Here is a 16,468-nt window from a genome sequence, read left to right on the forward strand (position 1 = left end):
TAACAAGTCCACAGGTGAGGTAAGCAGATGTCACTCAGAAGTGGGAAGACAGACAACGCACATAACAAAGCGTAGCACAGGTTCATTACACATCAGCAACACGTTTATTCCACAATAGTTGCATGGTAATACTACGTAACAGTGGACACACACTCACAAAGTGTTGGAGAATCGAAGACCAGGGATGTGTGGTACATCAGTTGATGGGAATTGACAACTTCCACACTGGTGTTGGCTTCTGGGTGTTGGGGGTCAGTGTTGACCAAACAACAGGCAAAGTACCCTTGGAAGGACAGACACAAGACACAGTCAAAAGCACAGCAGAACAGGAGAGAAATGCAATACACATGCGCAAAACATGTCGCAAGAAATCTACACAAAAACAAGTTAGCAGTGCTACCTTATTGTGGAGTACACACCAAGTGAATGGACACATCACTGCACGCATCCAGTCAAGTGGCACACAGACACACTCAGACAGCAACAGAGCTGCCACAACACATTCCAGGCTACCTCTAACATTCACATAACAACACTTGAAACTCACATTCAGTTGAAGAAGTTGTTGATGAGCTGTGAGCGGACGTCACCCTCATCCTCATCATCACTGGCATCTTGGTCCAGCCCGGGATCCTACATAGGTGCCGGCGGTTGGTCATCGTCATCGTCGTCCTGGATCAGAGGCACCTCCTTCTGCACTGCCATGTTGTGTAGCATGCAGCATACAAGGATTATTTTCCACACCGTTGCAGGCTCATATGGGAGGGCCCCTTTGGTCTTGTCCAGGCAGCGAAAGCAGCTTTTAAGTAGGCCAAATGTCTGCTCAATCACCCTTCTGCTCTGACCATGTGCCTCATTGTAGCACAGCTCGGCTGGTGTCACAGGGTTCCTGAGGGGTGTCAGCAACCACTGCATGTTGGGGTATCCAGAGTCACCTACACACACAAAAATGAACAAGTAGCTGAGTTTTGTAGGAGTGCGGAATACAACATTGACAAACACACAAATTGAGAAACATTCAGTACACACCGACAAGCCAGGCATGCTGAGCTGGCATCTGTGACATCAGCGTTGCAATGCGAATACTCCTCATAATGTAGGCATCGTGCACAGAACCAGGGAACCGTTCACACACATATGTAATAGACATGTCAGCAAGACATACCACCAGAGCATTGATGGAGTGGTAGTGCTTCCTGTTCCGGTATGACTGCTCATGTGCCTATGGTGGTATCAGGGCTACATGTGTCCCATCAATAGATCCGATGACGTTCGGCATCCTCCCCAGTGCACAAAAGGCATCCTTTATCTCAGGGAGTTCAGTTGGGCTAGGGAACTTGATGTAAAGGTCTGGGAAATGCTACATCCCCTCCAAGACATCGCGTAGCACCCGACTAAACATCGTTTGTGACATACCACCAGCAGTAGCCACAGTGTACTGGAAGGTACCAGTAGCATAGAAGTGCAGGGCTGCCATCACCTTCACCTCTGGGGTCAGTGCTGTAAGGTATGTCCGGCCAGGTAGCAGATGTGGCGTCAACTGCTCCGCCAACTCCTCAATCAGTGGCCTGGTGAAGCTGTACCTTCTGATGCAGTTGCGTTCCTGCATGGTTGCAAGGTCTGGGAACGGTCGATGGAAAGCTGGTGCCCTGCAATACAGAGATACACAAAGAAAGATTGTCAGTTCATCCACCCAGATGGGCATGACCAGGCTCAATCGCACAATGATGATCATGACATTACACAATGTACTGAGGTGTGTGCTGTTGTGCATGGACGCATATCTCACCTACATGACCACCACCTCACATCTCAATTCCACATGTCCACATGAGTCCCATGTAGTGCAATGGCCAATCATCTGGCTGTGTCACCCAACCTATGTACTGCTGCAATGTTCCAAACACACACCACAGTGACTAGTGAGTCCTGATGTCTCCCAGGCATCAACGATCTTTGACATGCAGAAACCCAGGGTCCCTGTATTGCCACATCGGCACTGGCATGGACATAGCATATCATGTACACACCACAAGTCAAGGGTAAGCCCACAGGTAGTGGCCACTGTTGTTCCTGCCGACCCTACATGTACATCTCTTAGACACACACACACCATCAAGTTTGATGCATATACCACATGGATGTGGAGACTGGCACCCATTGGGCACATTTGATTAGACTCATCTAGGCGCAAAGTGGTGGCCGCACCCAGAAGATCCTCGTCCCTGAGCCTGCAGTGTTTCTTTGTCCCTGAGGTTCTCCATTGAAAACAACAGGGCACCCGACCTCAAAACAGCAGCCTGCATCCGGCCTCCCTAGTGCCGATGAGGTTGCACTTTGGTCCTACTTTGATCCCCAACTTGCCCTGAGCTTACCTCTAGGAGCTTTGCTCCCACAGCCCAGTGGTCAGCTTGCCAGCAGCCACCAACCGGAGGGCCCCTATCCCCCATTGGATAACATTGGGCCTCAACACTCTGCACCCGGCCGCCATAGTCCCGCTGAGGGTGCAACAACAGTGCATCACTGACCTTGGGAGACCCCTCAGACTAACCCCAGAACCTTAACTCCCACAGTTGAATACTTACCTGTGAACCGTTAACCTGTTTTCATTCCAGACGATAACATTGACACTTTTTCTCCAAAAAGTTTCCAAGTGGTGTAGTTTTGAAACCTAAAAATATTCTTTAAAAATCGCCCAAATAACCAAAATGTGTTTACTCACCTGTTTGCAGGAAATATCCCAGTGCTGAATCTAGGTATCCAGCACTGAGTTAGAAAAGTAACGTGAAAAGTAACTTACCTGCAATTTATTGTCGAAGCCCATTCATTTCAATGTACTGCTCCAACAAGTTTCTAAGGGCCTCATGTAGGTAGCATACCAGTTACCACTTCTAAAATACCGAACGATACCGAATCGGTATTTTAGAAGTGGTAACTCGTATGTAGGTAATGAGTCGGTATTTTTTACCGATTCGTTACAATTCGGTAATTACCGAATCGGTATTTACCGAATCGGTAATGAGGCATACCTTCCCATTGATGGGAAGGTATGCCTCATTACCGAATCGGTAAATACCGATTCGGTAATGGGGGGAACACATGCAAGGGTGGCAGGGTGTCACATTGACACCCTGTTGCACCCCTGATTCGGCCATGTGTGCACATGTGGCACACATACATGCCCTAAGGGCATGTATGTATGCCACATTGCACACTGCTACGCGCTTAGAAATGCATGAACACATACATTAATTATTTACCACCAACTATAAGTTGGTGGTAAATACCGACTCTTAAACACACCCACACACTCCCCCTACATCTCGATTTTGGTTTCGGAATTTACCGAATCGGTAAAATTACCGATTCGGAAAAGTTACCGATTCGGTAACATTACCGATTCGGTATTATTACCGAATCGGTAATTTTACCGATTCGGTAAATTCCGAAACCAAAATCTGTCCCCCTACATACCAATAGCCAAAATACCGGTCGGTAACGGTATAATTACCGAAAATCGGCCGTTACCGACCGGTATTTGGCTACCTACATGAGGCCCTAAGTGTGGAGTTTTGAAAACTGAAAATAGTCTTTAAAAATCATGTGACTAACCAAAACGTAATTACTTACCTGTTTCTAGGAAATGTCCCAGTGCTGAATCTAGGTATCCAGCACTGAGTTAGAAAAGTAACGTAAAAAGTAACTTACCTGCAATTTACTGAAAAAGCCGATTCATTCCAATGTACTGTAATTGCTAAGTGTTGCATACTACTGCCCCCCATGTAAATCAAACAGAGTACAATTTCTATTGCATTTTCAAACTGCTCTATTTCCAGTAACTTATTACTGAAACGTATTTAATGCTTACCTGTACCAGGCCTGCTTGGTTCTAAAAATAAACAACAGTATATATTTATACAACAACAATTGGCCTAGAGTTCAGTTCTTGAGTGTGTGAATTCATTTCCTGACTGAGTGGGTACATCAAATGCTTAACACTGTCCTCTGATACTGCCTTACTGCTCAACCAAGCTACCACTTTAGAGAGTAAGGTTCTATCTAACTTTAACCTCTGCCTACCTTTGGGGACTCTTGGACTCTATACACACTGTACCTCACTTTGGGGCAGGATATATAGAGCCAGTTTCTTACACACACATACCCACACAGACACACACACACAAATATGCATAAAAAGATAATATACATGCTGGTTTGCACTTTTTATCATCATTGGTCCATGTGAGGAGGAGCCATGACCTATGTTTGTGCAAAATGTTATATGTAGATTATGTGTAGTTATATAACATTTCAGGAAAATTACACAAAATTTCACATAATTACTGAAATGCAAAAATGGCACTAGGCACTGTACTTTAGAGTGAAATGCATTCGAGTGTCAATTATGATGCAAGGGTGCATTCATTTCAATCTAAGAAAATACAGGTATCAAACAAAAGTACCAAGAACAACAGCCCCTTGCCTTCGAGTAAGTCACATTGTTTCCACACTCCTGCATTAGAATTTTGGCATGAATGTGGCCAACCATCCACCAGCAAGAATTGGCCTCCTGCAGGGAAGTACAGTGAATGGGATTAATAGCCCGTGGGTACTTAGTATGGGGACAGACCTCCAAACTCTACTCCCAGGAGAGACAGGAAGACTGAATGGCCCTTTTGGGGAGGGTGCATGGCCATATGGCAAGGTGGGCCATTCCCACCCCTTTCCTGTTTGGTAAAAAATAAGCTCTCTAAGGACTACTGCTTTCATTCAAGAAGAGCCTTCTTAGAAAATATGTTGTTTTTTATTGTTGTCCTCCACCCCCATTCGTGCCAAAAACCTGCACAGTATTCTACTCAAGCTTTATCAGTTTGACTTGAATGTTACAATAGGGTTCTGCTATGTAGGACCTGCACGTTTACACAACATAAACTGTGGGAGTGGTTTCCAGACTGATTCCAGACACCCCTACCGGATATGTTATACATAGTTATAATGCAGAAGATGCAGTAGATATAGTCCTGCTGTGTTTCTGAGAATACTCATGCATAATAAATGAGGCTAGATTTCGGAGAAAACTACACAACATTTATGCAGCACCTAATTAGGTAAAAGGTCAGCACCAACCCGGTTATGTAGTACAATGGCGCGGTAAATGTAGGAGAAAAGTTAGGTGACTACCCAAGCCTAAATTGTGGTACATTACAAATCATAACACCCACTCCTATGTCTCTGGAAAAACAGTTTGTTTATCTAATGTATCCATGTTCATTTTTGCCATCCACTTGGTTATCTATGTGTTTCCAAAACAACCAACATTTGTTATACTGTTTCTTGATCCGGCTGAATTAACAGTTGAGTGATAGCCACTGAGCTCCTAATCGGGATAACGTTATTTACAGATTTTTCAGGCATTCCCCTCATTACAGTTAAGGACAGAAAGATTACCTCTTCTCTCTTCTCCTTCATTCTTAATCCCCACTATTGTTTACTTCCTCATTGGATTCTGAGATTTGAAATAGATGTTGGCTTGCTTTATTTGTGAATCCAAGTCAAGAGAGAGCTGTGTCTCTGAGGATTCAAGCTTTTTTTAATACTATGATTTCTTGTACCATAAAACATGTTGTACAATTAATGGAAGAAGAGGGACAGCACTACTCCTAATTATCAAATACATTACAATGGCTCTGCTATGAGATTTGCACATCCAAAGGTGGTAAAAGAAAGGGATCTATTTTTCTATAGTTGCGAAAAGTGTCCCTGAGAAAGTGCTCTCTTGGTATCATCTCCCTGCCACCATGGGAGAATTGTCCATTCTGGAGCAAAGCCCCAGCACGGTAAGCTTATAGAGATAGGGGATACAATCACACAATTGTGTCTGGACAATTCCAATAAGTACATAGTCCAATGATGTCTCAGCAGTAGGGGTGAACACATGTTTTTTATTCTTCGTGTTTTCCTCCAATTTTTCGTATTCTGTTAAAACACATCTACGAAATGACAAACAACACATGTTTCCTCTACAAGACTTTTTCAAGACTGTAAGTCAATGTGAAATCCTGTCTGTGTGGTAGGCAAGGGAAACATCTGTGCTACTCCAAATGTAAGCCATAATGTGCATCGTTTAAAAGGAGTCACGTTGAGTGAACTTGACACCACCCCAATATCCAGTGGACCAGTGAAAGTTCCAATAGCTGTCATTAGGCACCCCCAACAAGTGTGCTATGCCTATAGCAAAAGGGATAATTAACCAATTCTCATGTAGCAGTAGAGGCCGAGATGCATCTCACACATATGAAATGTTTTCAAACAAAGTGAGGAGTGCACACTAAGTCCAAAAATGCGACAGTAGTAGGCCATGATACACCTCAACCATGAAGTATGTCTCCAAAAATAGTGATCTCCTAATTAATCTTGACTCTGACAAATACATTTACCTGATAATGGTTTACCTGCTACATGATATGAATCTATTGTTTGCTTGGTTTATTCAGGCAATGATATTTGGGATGTCTAGACTCTCACCTCAGGTTGATTAGCAGCAATTAATGAAGTGGTAATATGTATTTCTGTCAGAAGGTGGGCTATTCATAAAGAGACTAGGAAGGAGTTCTCAAAAGGGCCTCCAGAGTCCAAGAAGGGAAAATATTATTCCACTCTGGGCAGAAGGGGTGCGGATACGAGAAAAAGAAAGCCTGTGATCTCTCTAGTAAGGGGCCGATTCCTATACCGGCCGCAAAACGAACCGACACGGACCCGGACCGAATACCGACTGCCACGGACCAGCGGCGTACGACCTGTGCAGTATGATGTAACGCGAGTGAATTAGAACCGACACGTACAGAATACAAGCCGTACGACAGAGCCGTAGGGAAAATAGTGATCCGGCCGGAAAACCAACGCGAATTTCACCGTCCGTCACGAACCCGGAATGAACCCGACCGACCTGTACCCGCGATGTCCGATCCATGCAGTACGATGCAATGCGTGTAAAACCAGACCGACTCGCACGGAGACCAAGCCGCACAACCGACACGCATAGAAAACCTGGCACACAAGCAATAGAGACCTTCGCGACCAACGCGTATCAAACACAGAAGATAAGATGCGTGAACGAGGTGGAGAAGCTCAAACGAGACAACAGCAGCGTCCGTTTTCCGTCACATGAAAGTCTCCTTCATGCTTACAAAACCCAAAGGAAAAAAGACAAAAAAAGGACCAAACAAGCAAAGACAAAGCCAATAAATACCAAATAAAAAAACATGGGACAAAGACACACCCACAACTCCAACTACATAAAGGACTACAATCACTACCATCATCCCTTGCAAACAGGAGACACAGCCAGCAGCAAACACCATTACACATCAACCACAGACAAACTCACAACTCACACATCACACAACCCACACACCATCAGCACCTCATCCAAAAGCACACACACATACTGCCAGCAAAACCAACACCAACCCACCCTCACTTGCAACCTCACACACACATCCCTCACCACCACCACCCATCACCATGTCCCCAAAGAAGAATCCAAAGTTCACAGATAGTGAGTTAGAAGTGCTGGTAGACGAGATCATCAGAGTAGAGCCACATTTGTTTGGTACATTGGTCCAAAGGACCCCCATGTCACAGAAAACAAAGATGTGGGTGAGGATTGTGGACAAGGAGAACGCTCAAGCACCAGCAAGGCGCACAAAGGACGATATCCAGAACAGGTGGTATGACGTGCGCAGGAAGGTCAAGAAACTCATCGAAAAAAATCACACCCTGAGTCAGTGCACCGGCGGTGGCCCTTCTGCCAAACCAGTCTACTTCAGGACCTGGGAGGAGAAGGTGCGGGACATCCTACCACCAGAGAGCGTTCATGGCCTAACAGACATCCCAGAGCCTGGTGAGTACACATACAACATACCCAAGATTGTGTGGCAAGGGGACAGTGAAACCATGCACCGCAAGCAAAGCTACAGTAACCAATAGATAATCATCCCGAGATGTGTATGCCAGTCAGACAAACACAATACCTGCCATCTCATAGTGACTCAGAACTGTGTCATGACATGCACCAACCTACAAACAAATAGAGCAAGCCAGTGGCACAAAGCTAAATAGACACTGACAGACAGTTTGCCACCACAAACACACTACCTCACAGTGCAGCTGACTGACAGGAAGGAATTGTGGGGATGCAGGTGAAGTGAGTGTAAGCAAAAGCATGATGGGGCCTGTAGTCACAGAGAATGCTCCCCCTCCTGATTGGCCCATCAAGACCTCACTGAAACATGCCCACATCACAGGGAGTGGAAAATGACTGACAAGATGGCTGACACTGGGTCCTGCTGTGGGGATCACAAGGCCCTGCTAGAGATTGTGTGCAAATCAGAAGCAGGACACCAATGACTGACATCCTGAAAGACAACTTGCACACCCTAAAATGGAAGCACGTTTCATGATCAGAAGGAGGACTGACAGCCCGGACCATACTTACCAGCATGTGGAGACACCCCCCAACACAAACTCCACACAACTCACCGGGTAGAATGCATTGACACACACCTGATTGAAATATCAGCAAAAGATACCCCATACTGGGTGCTGCTGTGTGAAGCACAGGGGCTCTCTTTGGACTTGTAGCCAAACAAACACCAGGATTTCACAGTCAGCCATCTTGCCATTGCTGTCACACCCCCTCACAGGGAAGCAGAGTCAAGAGGAAGGAAGTATGTGCATGCTGGGAAGGGGGGTGTAGCCAAGAGTATGATGGGAGTCGCAGTCACAGACAATCTACACCCACCCACATGGCCCAGAAAGCTCACACTGAACCATACTCGCCTCACAGGGATTGAGAAGGGACTGACAAGATGTCTGTCACTGGGCTCTGTTGTGGGGAGCACAAGGTCATGCTGGGAAATGGCCAACAACAGCATCGAACTCTGTCCGTGACAAGCTGGGAAAAAGCAGTGTACAGGCAGGCATCTGTTCAAAAAGTAGAAAATGCATGTAAAAACATAACTCACATCGTGTGTCTCTTCCAAACACAGGTGGTGCTGGGCACCCAGCACCAAATGATGAGGATTCGCCGGCCAAGACTTTGGCGGACACTGAGCTCTCTGATCTGACTCTCTCTATCTGTCTTCTTCAGATGACGACTACCAACCTGGTACCTCCGGTGTGAGCCATCATGCAGCACCAGCAGCATCAACATCTGCACCCCCTGTACCCATGCCTCCAGCATCTGGACACTGACAGGGCACCCCCGTCAACACGGACAGACCAAGGCCAATGAACACCCACAGCACAGGGACACAGGACCCCCAGGAAGCTACAGCAAACACCATCAGCAACACCACCCAAGGGGTCCCAGTGTCACCTGTGTGTCCCACTGCTGGTCCTGCCCGTGTGGATAGGGGTGCTGGGAGGGGTGGGAGGCAGAGGGTGTGCCTTGCAGAGGGGTCTGGACTGCATGATGACCCCCACCTGGCACGCATCTTAGATGCGTACCAGGATAGCACCGGAGGATTTGGCCAGGTAGTGGGATCCTCATGGACATACAACACGAGCAGGTCGCCCACCATGCCCGTATGGAGGGCAAGTGGGATGCCCTTACTGTGGTGTATCGGGACATACTCCAATGCGTCCGCCAGATCAACACCAACCTGTCCACACATCCCTGTGTGGCCACAACATCCCGGAAGAAGAGGGGTCATCCGAAGAAGGACATGTGAGAGGCAGATGTCCCAGCACATTCCCCAGGGACTCTAAACCTGTTCTGGACAATGTTATTTGTGCGCAACCCGTTCACCTTGTCCAATCGCACACAACTCGCCCACATGACATGGAGGGTTCATGTTGGGCCAATGTAGCAGATGACTGTGGACTTTACTCTGGACATTTCATCTACCAGCACTTCCAACTCTAATGTGAACTTTGGATTCCAAAAACAATGTACAGCACCCCACCATCCTGTGCACTTCCCTCACACATGTTTGAAAATAAACTCACCAGTACACCATACTTGCCTCTGTTGTGATTTCAACTTGTCATGTTCAGGGAGATGTCGATCTGCTACACAACAAAGTGCATGAAAAATACTGCAACAATGTGGCCAACGTAAGGTGAGTCATGGTGATGTGACACATGTGAGGGAGACACACCACTATGGCACCACAACACATACTCACCATGGCCATGTTACTCATCCCACACAATGATGTTGACCTGAAACACATTGGCATGCACAGACACAACACCAACCCCAGTCAGTGGTAACAAGTCCACAGGTGAGGTAAGCAGATGTCACTCAGATGTGGGAAGACAGACAACGCACATAACAAAGCGTAGCACAGGTTCATTACACATCAGCAATACGTTTATTCCACAATAGTTGCATGGTAATACTACGTAACAGTGGACACACACTCACAAAGTGTTGGAGAATTGAAGTCCAGGGATGTGTGGTACATCAGTTGATGGGAATTGACAACTTCCACACTGGTGTTGGCTTCTGGGTGTTGGGGGTCAGTGTTGACCAAACAACAGGCAAAGTACCCTGGGAAGGACAGACACAAGACACAGTCAAAAGCAGAACAGGAGGAGGAGCCTAGCGCGCAACCAAGATGGCCGCGTAGGTGCGAAGCTCCCGAGGACCTCCGCGACCTCCTGAATTAATCCTGATCATATCCTGTCCTTGATGAGGGGACTGTGTCTGTGAACCCGAGCTGAGGCGGCACCCGTTTTCCGTTTTCGAATCGGACCCCGGACACCAGTGGGAGCACCGAGTGAAGGGTTGCGGCCTTCTCCGCGCCGGCCCCCCGGATTGGAGTTGTGGGGCGACCCGGGGACAAAGTGAACAACAGCGGCGGGCAGGGCTGGGCGACTCGCGTACCCCGAGCTTTCACTTTCGCTTTTGCGCTCTCCTTGCCCTCAGTGAGGCGGGATTGCGGAGCGGGGTGCGGTGGTGTGGACTTGTCCGGGTGCCCGGCCGGCCCGCCGTCTGTGTGTCGTCCTGCGGTCCAGTGGTCAATTCCCCCCCGGAACCTGTGAACCGGTTTGTTGGCCCTTTCGAAGAGATTGGCACGACTCTGGGAGTGCGGGCATGTCCACCAAGCAAGATGGCGACCGGGCGAAGGTGAAAACGACCCGCCGTGGCCCGGCACATCAGTCCAACAGCATGGACCGCTACACCCTCCAGAAGGGCTCTCCAGAGGCATCGCGTACGTCCCCGGCGGGCCCGACTGAGGCATCTGCTCAGCACGCGGATCTGACCCTCCGGGACGTCATGGGCGCCATCGCCGAGATGAAGGCCTCGGTGGACCAGCGCTTTGATACTCTGGCGCAGAAGATAGACTCGGTCCTTGTGGATGTGGGCCTGGTGAGGGCCGACTTGTCCAAAACAAATGACCGGGTCGATTCCCTGGCCCACACTACCACGAGCCTCACAACAGATGTGGTGGCCCTCCAAAAGGAGGTGCACCGGCTTGGCCAGGCGAGCGCCCTGATGGACCGTCGATTGGAGGATTCCGAGGGTCGGGCCCGGAGGAACAACGTTCGCATTGTGGGGGTGCCGGAGGGACGAGAGGAGGAGGCGGCAGACCTGTTTGTGGAAGAACTGATCCTCACCCACCTCCAGCCCCGGGGGCTGAGTAAGCTCTTTGCGGTGGAACGCGCCCACAGGGTCCCCGGAGGAAGACCTAAGGCCGGTGCCCCGCCGCGGCCTCTCATCGCCCGGATTTTTAACTTTCGGGACAGAGACGCTATCCTGCAGACATCCAGGCTACAGGGACCGGTCAAGCTTGATAATATGAACGTGAATTTCTACCCTGACTTTACTCCGGCGGTCCAAAAACAGAGACAGAGTTTTCTCTGAGTTAAACGTCGCCTACGGGACCTGAACCTTAAGTACTCAATGCTTTTTCCAGCCAAGCTGAGGGTGGAGGTGGATGGTCGCACGCACTTTTTTGACCGACCGGAGGCGGCTGGGGACTGGTTGGACACTCTGCCTGGGGATCGGGGCCGGGGGGGTGGACGGGGTGCGGTTGGCGGGGAGGGCCCGCCGGATCAGAACTGAGGGGTGAATAATAGGCCTTGCTCTGGACAACATTCCTGTTACCATGTACTGATCGTGTATGTTCCCCTCCTATGGAGGTCGTACGGGGTCTACTGGGGGCTTTCCCTCCTCCTCTGGGGGACTAGTTAGTTTTTCATCTATGGGGCGACAGGCACACTGCACTTTGGGGGGGCTATCTGGGCTCATGCAGGGGTGCAGGGAGGGGGGAGTTCTGTTGGGATGGGGGGGTGGGGGGGAGTGTTGTTTGTTTGCACCGCAAGGCAAACCCTTTACTGTATTGTTGCTCTCGAGATGCTCTTTGGGGGACGACTGGTGGCTTCTACGTGTGATGGGGGGTAGGGATTTGACTGTATTGTCATGGAATGTTAACGGACTGGGGGACAGGATTAAGCGTGGGGTGGTCCTGCAGTATCTTAAACGCATTTCACCAGATGTGGTCTTCCTGCAGGAGACACACCTTATAGGTAACTCCTTTCACGCCATGAATCGGCGAGGCTATCGCTTGGTGGCCCACTCGGGCTTCACCTCGGGCTCGCGGGGGGTGGGTATCATGATCAAGAACTCGCTCCCGTTGGAGATTGATGAGGTGCGCCATGATGAGAGGGGACGCTACACTGTCTTGGTGGGTAGAATGGAGGGCAGAGTGGTTGTTTTTGTATCAGTGTATGTTCCGCCGGGGTTACAATCTACTACGTTTGCGGACCTGGGGCGCCTCCTCCTTGACCTCCCGGGTGGGCTTCTGGTAGTTGGGGGGGACTTCAATGCAGTGGCTTCTGGGTCTATGGATCGTCATCCCCCTAGGGACCTCCCCCGGGCACAGGCGTGGCTGTCCGGCCTTTTAGATACACTAGGATTGGTGGATTGCTGGCGACTAAAGCATCCCGCGCAGCTGCAGTACACCTTCCACTCGGGTGCCCATGGTAGCCTCTCGCGGCTTTATTATGTCCTTGTCCCTGCGGCCTATGCTGGGAGAGTGGGAGAGGTGCGCCATCTGGCGCGGGGTATTTCAGATCACTCCCCACTACTGTTGCACTTTGATGTCTTCCCGAGGGGGGAGGGCAGGGTGGCCCCAATCAATGCTTGGTACCTGCGCGACCCCACTATTCGTGCTGACCTGATCAAATCCCTGCAGCGGTACTTTGAGGAAAATGTGGGGTCTGTCCCTTCGGCCATCTCCCTGTGGGAGGCTTTTAAGGTAGTTCTCAGAGGGGAGGCCCTCGCCTCTATCTCCCATGCCCGGAGGCGCGAGCGGGAGGAGGTGACCCGGGTGGAGGCCGAAATTGCAGAACTGGAGGGTGACTTAGGGAGCGGGGTGACGGAGGCCACATTGCATGTTCTACACCTCAAGCAGGTGGCCTATAGGGCCCTCGTCACGGAGGCGGCCAGGGGCCTCAGCAGGGAGCAACAGGGGCGACTGTATGATGTGGGTGATAAGGCTGGTAAATTGATTGCGTGGTTGGACAAGAAGGAGAGAGCGAGTCGTGTGGTTCCCTTGATCGAGGGGATGGATGGTGTGCGTGTCACCGAGCCGGAAGCCATTGTCTCCTGCTTCGCGGATTATTTCCGCGAGGTGTACTCCCCGGTTTCTCCCTGCTCGGAGGAAGATTCCCATGCCCTGCTTCGGGACATCGCGCTGCCCTCCCTTTCGGTGGAGGACAGGGACTCGCTGGACGCTCCTCCCACCTCGGACGAAATTGCCCTCGCTATCCGCTCGGTCGCATCTGGCAAGGCCATGGGCCCCAATGGTATCCCTATCGAGCTGTACAAGCTGCGACCGGATGTACTGGCGCCCCACCTGCGCGCGATGTTCCTGGCGGCCCGCTCGCGGGGTTCCCTTCCGCCGGACCAGCGTCTGGCCACCATCGTGGTGATCCACAAGGAGGGGGGACCCCGTGAGCGGGTCACATCCTATAGGCCTATCTCGCTCTTGAACGCGGAGCCCAAAATCCTCGCCAAGGTGCTAGCCAACCGGCTGGTCGGCGTGGTGGGCGATTTGGTCCACCAAGACCAATCCGGCTTTATACCCCACCGCAACACGGCCCTTAATCTGCGACGCTTGCACGGGGTGCTCGCGCGTGTCCCGTTTGTGCGGGAACCGGCCATCATGGCGTCCTTGGACGCCACCATGGCGTTTGATACGCTTGAATGGCCATACATTTGGGCGATGCTGGCGAAGTTTGGCTTCGGACCGGGATTCATCAGCTGGGTCAAGTTGTTGTACTCGGGCCCATTGGCGCAGGTGGTGGTGAATGGCCGAGTCTCGGCCCCATTCGCACTGGGAAGGGGCACGCGACAGGGTTGCCCCCTGTCGCCTCTCCTGTTTGCACTGGCCTTGGAACCCCTGGCGGAGTGGCTGCGGTGGCACCCTTCCATCCGTGGTCTCCGCTGGACCCCCGAGCATGAGGACCGCGTGTCCCTCTACGCAGACGATATCCTTCTGTATCTCGCCTCCCCGCGTAAATCACTGATCGTCCTGGTTGACGTTTTGCGCTCCTTCGGTCGCAACTCAGGCCTTGTTATTAACTGGGCGAAATCCTGTGTATACGTGCTTTCCGGGGAGGCTCCGGTCCTGCCACGGGACTGTCCGATCCAGATTGCCTCCCAGGGGTTTCGGTACTTGGGTATATATATTACTCTGGACCCAGAGGCCCGCTACGAGCGGAATCTGCTACCCCCCCTCCAGCGCTTGAAGGAGGACGTTGTGCGTTGGCGGCGTCTGCCGCTTTCGCCGCTTGGCCGAGCGGCCTTGTTTAAGATGATGTCGCTGCCGCGCTTCCTGTACGCTCTCCAGAACACTATGGACTTGGTCCCGGCGCGCTATTTCCGTGAGGTGGAGAGCCTGCAGCGGCGCCTGTTCTGGGACGGGAGGCCGCGTATTGCTTTGGCTAAATTGACGCTCCCGTGGTACGATGGGGGGGTCGCCCTCCCGGATATTAAACGGTATTACTGGGCCTCCCAGCTAGCTGCAATTAATCATGGCCTTTACGGGCCCGCCTTGAACCCGGCATTTGAAATGGACAAGATGCTCCTGCCCGGTGGCGACTACAATCGAGCGCTCTACTCTGGCGCGCCCGACTCCCGCCTGACGGGACCGACGCGTGTCATGGTACGTGTATGGCACGCGGCTAACGCAGCTATGGGGTGGAAGGACCGTTTGACCCGGGCGTCACCGCTATACGCGTCTGAGAGGCTGGGCTCCCTGTGGACCTCGAAGGGCTTCGAGAAGTGGGACACGATCGGCATCAGCACAGTGGGAGATCTCTGGACACGGGGGGGATTCAAAACCTTCGAGACGCTGCAGACGGAGTTTCAGTTGCTGGGCAGCGAGTACTTTCGATACTTGCAAGTCCGCCATGCGCTGGGCTCCGTCTTTCCGGATGTCGCATCCATACCGGAGTCTTCCCCCCTGGAGGACAGAGTGCTGGATGGCCATGTCCCAGACAGCACGATCTCCCTTATATATAAAAAACTGATTAACGACCGATCGGGCCTGCTGATTGGCCTCCGCGAGGCCTGGGTTGCTGATGGGCTGGAATTGGACGATGAGGACTGGATTTCCGCGGTGGCCTCTCCGAAGGAGGTGGCCATCCCGGCTCGCCTTCGCTTCGTCCAGCTTAAGATCCTCCACCGGGTTTACGTGACGGGGCCAAGGCTTCTACGTATGGGCTTCGCTGAGGATGGACTGTGTAAGCGTGGCTGTGGTGCCTTGGCAACTTTCTTGCACATTCTGTGGGAATGCCCGAAGGTGGAGCGATTCTGGCGTGGTGTGCATGAGGTCCTGCGAGTGGTCACGCGTGTCGCGCTGTTGCCTGAAGCGAGGAGATGCTTGCTGAATGTGTGGGAGCCAACTGACTACTCGGTTCCGCAGACGCGATGGGTGACTCTGGGATGTATGATAGCCAAGCGTGATATCGCCCAATTGTGGGGATCCCAGAGGTCCCCGACGGTGTCGGCCTGGAAAGAACACATGGATTGGTGTATGTTTCGTGAAAAGGTGGTGTATGTAGCGAGGGGTAAGCCTGGGGCGTGGGTGAAAATCTGGGGCCCCTGGAACGCCTATCGCGGGGGTATTTGCGAGCCGCCACTGCTACCGGCTGCCTCACCAGCTCCGTCCCCCTAGCCGACCCCCTCCCCCAGCCGTGGGCAGGTGGTTCCCCAGTCCCTGATCTGTTCCCATTCCCCTCTTCAGAGTTTGGCGGTTGGTTGGGATCCCCCACTTAAGGAGCGCGTGTCGTCACTTTGGATTGTGGGTTGCCTTGCGGGTGTGGTTTTTTGTGTTGTTATGTTTTGACAAAAGGAAACCGGATTGTGGGCTTGAAGTTATGTGGCCCGCGCTATTGCTATCTCCTGATTTATCACTCTGCACCGCTAAGAGATTTTTCTGTATGTATG

This window comes from Triturus cristatus, chromosome 10 (assembly GCF_964204655.1).
Source record: "Triturus cristatus chromosome 10, aTriCri1.1, whole genome shotgun sequence".
In the NCBI taxonomy this organism is placed as follows: Eukaryota; Metazoa; Chordata; class Amphibia; order Caudata; family Salamandridae; genus Triturus; species Triturus cristatus.